General features: G+C 45.7%; 1 pseudogene; it reads left to right on the top strand.

Moving 5' to 3' along the window:
* Positions 1 to 8,603: 8,603 nt before the first annotated feature.
* Positions 8,604 to 8,926, top strand: Rps21-ps4 (ribosomal protein S21, pseudogene 4; annotated as a pseudogene).
* Positions 8,927 to 9,674: the final 748 nt, after the last annotated feature.

Here is a 9,674-nt window from a genome sequence, read left to right on the forward strand (position 1 = left end):
GTTATATCCATATTTGGATGTGAGGTTATGTTTGTGTGCTTTCATTCTCTTTGTTTTGTTGCCAAGACGATTAGTTTCTTGCTTCTTCTAGGGTATAGCTTGCCTCCTTATGTTGGGCTTTACCATTTATTATCCTTTGTAGTGCTGGATTTGTAGAAAGATATTGTGTAAATTTGGTTTTGTCATGGAATATCTTGGTTTCTCCATCTATGTTAATTGAGAGTTTTGCAGGATACAGTAACCTGGGCTGGCATTTGTGTTCTCTTAGGGTCTGTATGACATCAGTCCAGGATCTTCTGGCCTTCATAGTTTCTGGCGAGAAGTCTGGTGTGATTCTGATAGGTCTGCCTTTATATGTTACTTGACCTTTTTCCCTTACTGCTTTTAATATTCTTTCTTTATTTTGTGCGTTTGGTGTTTTGACTATTATGTGATGGGAGGTGTTTCTTTTCTGGTCCAATCTATTTGGAGTTCTGTAGGCTTCTTGTATGCCTATGGGTATCTCTTTTTTTAGGTTAGGGAAGTTTTCTTCTATGATTTTGTTGAAGATATTTACTGGTCCTTTGAGCTGGGAGTCTTCACTCTCTTCTATACCTATTATCCTTAGGTTTGATCTTCTCATTGAGTCCTGGATTTCCTGTATGTTTTGGACCAGTAGTTTTTCCGCTTTACATTATCTTTGACAGTTGAGTCAATGATTTCTATGGAATCTTCTGCTCCTGAGATTCTCTCTTCCATCTCTTGTATTCTGTTGGTGAAGCTTGTATCTACAGCTCCTTGTCTCTTCTTTTGGTTTTCTATATCCAGGGTTGTTTCCATGTGTTCTTTCTTGATTGCTTCTATTTCCATTTTTAATTCCTTCAACTGTTTGATTGTGTTTTCCTGGAATTCTTTCAGGGATTTTTGTGTCTCCTCTCTATGGGCTTCTACTTGTTTATTTATGTTTTCCTGGAATTCTTTCAGGGATTTTTGCGATTCCTTTCTGTAGGCTTCTACTTGTTTATTAATGTTTTCCTTTGTTTCTCTAAGGGAGTTCTTCACGTCTTTCTTGAAGTCCTCCAGCATCATGATCAAATATGATTTTGAAACTAGATCTTGCTTTTCTGGTGTGTTTGGATATTCCATGTTTGTTTTGGTGGGAGAATTGGGCTCCGATGATGCCATGTAGTCTTGGTTTCTGTTGCTTGGGTTCCTGCGCTTGCCTCTCGCCATCAGATTATCTCTAGTGTTACTTTGTTCTGCTATTTCTGACAGTGGCTAGACTGTCCTATAAGCCTGTGTGTCAGGAGTGCTGTAGACCTGTTTTCCTCTCTTTCAGTCAGTTATGGGGACAGAGTGTTCTGCTTTCGGGCGTGTAGTTTTTCCTCTCTACAGGTCTTCAGCTGTTCCTGTGGGCCTGTGTCTTGAGTTCACCAGGCAGCTTTCTTGCAGCAGAAAAGTTGGTCTTACCTGTGGTCCTGAGGCTCAAGTTCGCTCGCGGGGTGCTGCCCTCGGGCTCTCTGCAGCGGCAACAACCAGGAAGATCTGCGCCGCCCTTTCCGGGAGCTTCAGTGCATCAGGTTTCCAGATGGCCTTTGGTGTTTTCCTCTGGCGTCCGAGATGTATATGCAGAGAGCAGTCTCTTCTGGTTTCCCAGGCTTGTCTGCCTCTCTGAAGGTTTAGCTCTCCCTCCCACGGGATTTGGGTGCAGAGAACTGTTTATCCGGTCTGTTTCCTTCAGGTTCCAGCAGTGTCTCAGGCAGGGGTCCTGCTGCTCGTGGGCCCTCCCCCACGGGAGCCCAGAGGCCTTATACAGTTTCCTCTTGGGCCAGGGATGTGGGCAGGGGTGGGCAGTGTTGGTGGTCTCTTCCGCTCTGCAGCCTCAGGAGTGCCCACCTGACCAGGCGGTTGGGTCTCCTCCATTTCTTTAGATAGAAAAAATTTTTTTACTTAAATGTGCACTTTAAAAGTCCATGCTATCAGGTCTGGAGAGGTGGCTCAGTCATTAGGATCACTGACAGCTCCTCCAGATGAGCCAGGTTTGATTCCCAGCACTGACATGGTGACTCACAACGATTTGCAACTGCAGTTCCAGGGGATCTGGTGCCCTCTTCTGGCCTCTGTGGGCACTGCACGCGCATGGTGCTCATGCCCAGGCAAACCACTGATAGACATTTAGATTTTTTTTTAATTCTGCATTATCATCAGGTAGTTTTTATTCCAAGAAAGCAAAGGATGTGTCAGCATTAAGGCAATGACGGGAAAGATTGGTTAGAATGACACGTTGGGGAACTTATTTCCTAAACTTAACAAGATTTACCAAGGCCCAAAGGCTGTTCCCATGATCATCAAGGAGTGTGGCAGCTCAGCATGGCTAACAATCATACTGCTCCCAAGGTGACACTGAGTTACAGACAGGAACACTAAAAGGCAAAAGGGTGTCTGGGACACACTACAGAGTCATTCCTGCACAGAGAACCCACACCAGAAACAGGCACAGAAAGGGTTGAAGGCTCAGCTACGGGACACAGTCTGGCCCAAGGACAGATAAATGGTGGCTGCACTGTAGAGCCATGAGTCTACTCTGATGGTGACGAAAGGGCATGGGGCCCAGAATCCACTCCAGCAGTGATGGCAAGCCTGTCTGTGGGTCTCCAAGTCCACATGTGTTTCCATCAGCCACTAACAGGGTAAAACCAGTCATCTCCGGATGGAACTATCCTCAGCTCAGACCAAGAATGGCCCCAAGTAAGATCAGTGATGTCATCAGAGATCACCAAACATGTGAGGGAGCAAAGAACCACGGGTGAGAGGTACAGAAAACAGGACGTACACGCCATCCCCTCACAAGCTGACGCCACTCCATCAACCTGTAGAAAACCATTTACAGGTCACCAAGACAGCAGAATGCCAGCCTTAACCCACACAAGAAGCATATGTACACATACACACATTCATATACACACACATGTACACACACACACACACACACACACACACATGCTTATGTTGTTATTCACAAACTAAAATAGTCCATGAAAAGAGATGAAGAAGCCAACGAAGCCCGCTCGGGGACATGGCAGGGAGAGCCACACAAGGAATGCTATGAAGTAGGCGCACCGAAACACCAGGACACAGAATGGCCCGGTGTGGCTATCACACCACAGCCTGCTCTGCTGAGGACACTGCATCTCTTGCCATGAGGTGACAAGTCCCAGTGGCTCAGTCCCACGAGGCAGGATGGCAGGCAAAAAAAAGAGAGACCCTTCCTTCTTCCAAGTCCTTATGTAAATCTCCAGCAGAAGATGTGTCCCAGATTAAAGGTGTGCACCACCACCTGGGTCTAGGACTTGCTTTGTCCCAGGTGACCTTGAACTCAGAGATCTCCCTGCCTTAAGATCAGGATCAAAGGTGAACCCTCCAATTCTGGATTGTAGTTCATTCCAGATACAGTTGAGTTGACAACCAGGAATAGCCACTACAGGTGACCCTCAGCCATTCCTGCTCGGAAGCCCAGAGAGAGGTACAACTGCACAGCTAGCCCCACGCCCAAGATGACACCTCAGTCTCTAACCCGGTAACAAAACCCCACCTAACACTCAAGATCCCTGGCAAGAGCTTCTGACAGCTGCCCAAGTGGTCTGAGTAGGACAAAGGAGACCATGGGGGCTGGGACGATGGAGACGAATACAGCAAATGGGGATGGGGTGGGGAGATGGAAAGGAAGAGAAAGGAGAGGAGGAGGTAGAGAGAAGGGGAGGGAGAGGACAGAGGGATCTGGGAAGGATAACAGAGGGCAGAGTAATGGAGAGGAAGGAAGAGAGAGAAGGAGGAAGTAAGGAGGGGGAGTCTCCCAAGCCAGGGATCAGATCTATGCAAGGCAGCCACCTTCATACTATAGCCATGGAGATCACAGTGTTAGCCATGTTACTGTACTCTGTATAGTAACGAGTATATATTATGCATATATGCATTACATGTACAGCCTATGTGTATGCATGTATGTACAGTAATGTGTATGTATATATGTATGTGTATACATGTGTGTGCATGTATGTATGAGTGTGTCCACAGTAATATTTATGTATGCATGCATGTATATGTGTGTACAGTAACATGTATATCTATGCATGTGCGTGTATGTATGCATTTATGTATGAATGCATTTGTGTACAGTCATGTGTGTACATGTATACATGTCTGTATAGTCATGTGTATGTGTGTTTCTACATATATGTACAGTAATGTATAGGTATGTATGTATACATGTATATATGTATTACACTAATGTGTGCGCATGTATGTATACATGTATTCAGTAATGTATGTGCATGTATGTATACATGTATTACAGTAATGTGTGTGCATATGTATACATGTATTGTAATGTGTATGCGTGTATGCATGTATGTATACATGTATTAAGTACTATGCATGTGTGTACCCCCTGTATTCACCTTGTTAATTAGACATGGAATTGAAGGCTCTAACCTACCACAGAGCTGTGCACTGTCTGTGGGCAGTGTTGTTTCTTGTCTCCTGTCTAAACGAGAAACTGAGGCTGGTGACTTTTTGCCTTTGGTGTTCGGCCTCTCTTGGTAGAGCTGAGCGCCATTCTCATCCCGTGTCTGTGTGGTTCTGTGCTTTGTGAAATGTTTCCAGAAAATTGTGGGTTTTTTTTTTTTTCTTTTTTTTTCCGGAGCTGGGGACCGAACCCAGGGCCTTGCGCTTTCTAGGCAAGCGCTCTACCACTGAGCTATATCCCCAACCCCCAGAAAATTGTGTTTTGCACGTGTTTTGTTTTTTTTTTTTTTTTTTTGGTTCTTTTTTTCGGAGCTGGGGACCGAACCCAGGGCCTTGCGCTTCCTAGGTAAGCGCTCTACCACTGACTGAGCTAAATCCCCAGCCCCTTGCACGTGGTTTTAACACTCTGAATTTTGACTGCTGGAAAGTTTCTAAAATAAAAAACTGTATTCCAAAGGTTCTTCTAATCCAGGGAATTCTGGAGGCTATGTAAGATGCTACCGAATGGCAGAAAGGAATAACCAAAAGTCTGAGTTTTACTTTTCCCTCTTCCAAATAAATGTTTAACAGAACTATTCAGATTAACTTGTCAGAGGCAAATTTAAATTCCAAAATACACATTCCCTCCCAGTCCATGAAACATATTATAATCAATTACCTGCAACCAGAAATCCAAACTGTGCTGTCACTCCTAACTGCACAGACGGTGCTAACGACCTGCCAGTATGGCAAATGCTTATAGAAATGTGAGTCCTGGATAGAGAGATAGAGAGATCATAGATGTATACATGTATTAGAACGAGATGCACTTAGAGTTCACTGGATAAGAGGGTAGGCGCCAAGCCCCTCTCTCCTTAGCCGGTAGCTCACAAGTGCTTATCTCAGAACTCGGAGAGTTGGAAAGTTACAGGTTGTTAGCTGCATGACGGAGCCCACCTCAGAGATGGAGGGGGGCAGTCTCAGGCCCACATTCTGATAGATGGATGGATAGATAGATGATAGACAGATAGACGATGGATATACAGATAGATAGATGATGGATGGATGGATGGATAGACAGACAGACAGACAGATGATATGGATGGATGGATGGATGGATAGATTGATGGGTGGATAGACAGATAGATGATGGATAGATGGATAGATAAGATGAGAGATGGATGGATGGCTAGACAGACAGATAGATAGATAATGGATAGACGGGTGGATAGATAGATGATGGATGGATAGATGATAGATAGATAGATAGATAGATAGATAGATAGATAGATAGATAGATAGATAGATAGATTAGACAGATAGATGATAGATGGTTAGATAGATGATAGAAAATAGATGGATGGCTAGATAGATGATGGATGGATGGGTTGATAAATAAATAGATAATGACAGGTAGATGATAAATGGGGGATAGATGATAAATGTGGGGGGTGATGGGAAGCAAGACAACAACAATCTTGAGAGTAAAGCAGTCGCTAACATGCCACTCTGTGGAAAGGACGCCAGCATAAGGAAAGACAAACATGCCACCATGCCGGTTTGGTGTAAGATCATGCTGTTTATAGTTCCCCAGATCATGAGGAGTTCCTGTTCCCTTCCCCATACTCCATACCCTGTCAGCTTGGATGTAAAGCTTCATCTTTATATCCAATAATGTGGACCTGAGACTGCCCCCCTCCATCTCTGAGGTGGGCTCCATCATGCAGCTAACAGCCTGTAACTTTCCAACTCTCCGAGTTCTGAGATAAGCACTTGTGAGTTACCGGCTAAGGAGAGAGGGGCTTGGCGCCTCCCCTCTTATCCAGTGAACTCTAAGTGTATCTCGTTCTGAAAATGGCCCACAACTATTTATTCCCTACATACACACTCACACTCACACATGCACATACATATGTGGTATGTACATGGCCAACAATGGGAGGCGGCTAGGGAAACTGCACAGTTGGTAGAGTGTGAGAGGCGAGCATGAGGACTTGGGTTCAGATTCCCAGCACCCACATGAAGCTGGATTGCTGGCTTTACATCCCACGTCTCTAAGTCGAGCACAGAGGGGAGGGAGAAGCAGAAACACATGGACGCCCAGAGCTCGATGCTGGCCCATCAGACCACTCCGTAAGCTCTGAACTCGGTTAACAAACCCTAAGGTAGAAGATGATGGAGGAGAACTCCCAACATTGACCTCACACGCAAACACACACATGCATGTACACTTACATGCATACGTGTACACACATATACTACATAGATACGCAGGAAAGAAGGAAGGAAAGGACAGAAGGAAAATAGCCATCCATCTATTTTCTATCATCTATCTAACCATCTATCATCTATCTGTCTAATCTATTGGGGGAGAGAGGGAGGGAGAAAGGAAAGAAGAAAAGAGTGAGTTTCAGTCTGCCATAGCAAGGCAACTTTTTGAAGCTATGAGAAGGGACAGTGGAGCTGAAACTGGCTGTCAGGGCAGCCACTCAGCATCTGTGTGCTCTTGTCCTGACATCCCGGCATCCGTGTGCTCTTGTTCTTCTGACTTCTAGAACATGAGGAAACTGGATGCCTGGAAGTGTGGAAGGGAACATATCTGTTCCCTGGAGAAAACAAAGGCTGCCTGTTCGTTTTAAATGTTATTTTTCAGGTTCTTTTGCTCAGCAGAGGCGACCCAATTTCACTCAGATGTCTTGAGAATAATGTTTAAGTAGAGTAAATGAAGGGAGGTGAAGGGAGGGAATGAGAGAGAGAAGAGGGAGGGAGAGAGAGAGGAGGGAGGGAGAGAAGGAGGATAACCTATCTTTCTGACCCCAGGATATCTGTAGACACCCAGGGACAGGAAGTCAGGGGTCTCCAGCAAGATTTGATCCAAAGAAATCAACACAAGCCACATCAATGAAGCCTGTGCCTGTGAACGGCAGTGTTGGGCGGCTGGGGTGGTCCACTGAGCCAATGAGAACTGTGGTGTTATCCAGCAGCTTCTCTGACCCCAGAAGCAGGAAAACAGAAGCTTAAAAATGCCAGGAACGTCAAACAACTCACAAGTACGTGGTAATTAAATAACCTATGGGAAATTACACAGCCAGCAGATCAAATAAGAAATTAAAGGGGATTTTTTTTAAATATCTCAAGACAAAATAAAAAATATAAGTAAATAAATAAATAAAACAATGCTACAAACCCCACCAAATATCACTTCTCGCAGGACAGGAAAGGAACTGACTAAAGTGATAAGGTAATAAACAGTAATGAGGGAGATCTGAGAACAATAGAAGAGAATTAATTAAGCCAATAGGGTTTGGAGGACCGGGCTGAGCCAGGGTGAAACAGGGCAGTCGCCCACCACCACCACCACCATCCACCCCGGCCTCAGAGCTCCCAACTGTCTCTGCCTCCTGATTAACTGGCAAAGCTTTAACCGGACAGAAAATGGAGAAAAGACACAAATAAACTGGTGTGAACGAGGAGAGGGTACAGCTATTGCCACAGAAATAGAAAAAACTCAAGAGAGGACTGGACAGATTCCTGGACACAGACAGACTGAGCCTATCCCAGGAAGGAACTGAGAACTGAGCAGAGCAGTAAGAAAGACTGGCAAAGAAATCTCCCGATGGCGGGTGTGGCGGGGTCCAGAGCAGGGGTCTCTGTTAAGACAAGCCAGACCCGGAACTCCTCTGACAAGAAGGCACAGGTCAGGCCAGATGGGGAACCCCAGGGAAGAATGAACTACCATGCATCGTTAAATCCCAATAGATATTGACCGAGCCTAGCAAAACAGACGTGTACTAAGTTGAACATGCACGGGGCAGGCAAGATGGTTCAGCAGGTAATACCCAGGACAGCCTGGGCTCCATGCCCAGGCCGCATATGGTAGAAAGAGAGAATAGCCTCCCACAAGTTGCCCTCTGACCTCCACATGCGTGCTGTGCCCTCCCCCCCTACCCCCTGCACACATACATAGACAGAGAGAAACAGAGAGGAATGAACAAGTAAATGCAATAGTAATGAATAAAATATCTGTAGGAAGAAGAGATTTTAACAACAAAGGAGTTTTAAAAAAAAATAGTCCCTCCTGTCTCGCTGGACCAGTGAGCAGAGATGGCCTCAGCATATAAAATGATGCCGGTGAGTTTGCGGACCTGTTCGCGCCTCGGAAATGCTCCACGAACAGCCGCATCATGCTGCCAAGGACCACGAGTCCATCCAGAGGAACGTGGCCGAGGTTGACAGGAGCACAGGCCAGTTTAATGGCCACTTTAAACTCTACAGCATCTGCGGGGCCATTCGCAGGATGGGCCAGTCCGATGATTCTATTCTCCGACTGGCTAAGGCTGATGAAATTGTCTCGAAGGACTTCTGGGCAGAAGAAATCGGGAATACTTTAGAAATAAAGGTGATAAGTACCTGTGACTGCTCTTTAAAAAAAAAGTCCCACTGATCAGCGTAATTGGCGAAACGGAAGAGGCGAAAAATCTGTACTACACCTTAATGAGTAAGAAATGCAAGCTGGGATCTCCTGAGCAACCTTTAAAGAGGGTAAGAGGACATTAGCTTACAAGGAAGTGGAGAAACATGGAAGGGTTCTGGAAACTGAAAGGACCTACAAGAAATGATGATTCAACTGGGTGGTTCTACACAGATACAAACCTAAACGCATCAGCTGCTACAAGAACAGCATAAAGGCCATGAACCTGAAACACCCCGCCCCCAAAGAAACCTCAGTCAGAAAAGACGTGGCTGCAAGTTGAATATCCAATCTCTAAAAGGCCAAGACAGGGGTTGGGGATTTAGCTCAGTGGTAGAGCACTTGCCTAGCAAGCGCAAGGCCCTGGGTTCGGTCCCCAGCTCCGAAAAAAAGAAAAAAAAAAAAAAAGGCCAAGACAGCCCCATAGTGTGAGCGTCTGAACTCCCCGGAACTAATGCGGTCCCCTTTCATTTCTGTGGCTGGGATAAAATGTCCTGACAAGGAAAAAAAAAAAAACTGTGGGGAAGTTTTAGCTCCTAATCCCAGGTCACAGTCCATCACCGCAGAGAAGTCGCCATAGCAGCTCCTTAGAGCACCTGGTCATAGTGCATCTCCATGCACATTCGTAGTACAGCCCACCTACTCTAGGCACATACAGTGTGGGGGAGGGGCGCCCACACCAGGGAACGATGCCACCACATCAGGCTGGATCTTCCAACAT

Source organism: Rattus norvegicus, chromosome 6 (assembly GCF_021556685.1).
Source record: "Rattus norvegicus strain SHRSP/BbbUtx chromosome 6, alternate assembly SHRSP_T2T, whole genome shotgun sequence".
Lineage (NCBI taxonomy): Eukaryota > Metazoa > Chordata > Mammalia > Rodentia > Muridae > Rattus > Rattus norvegicus.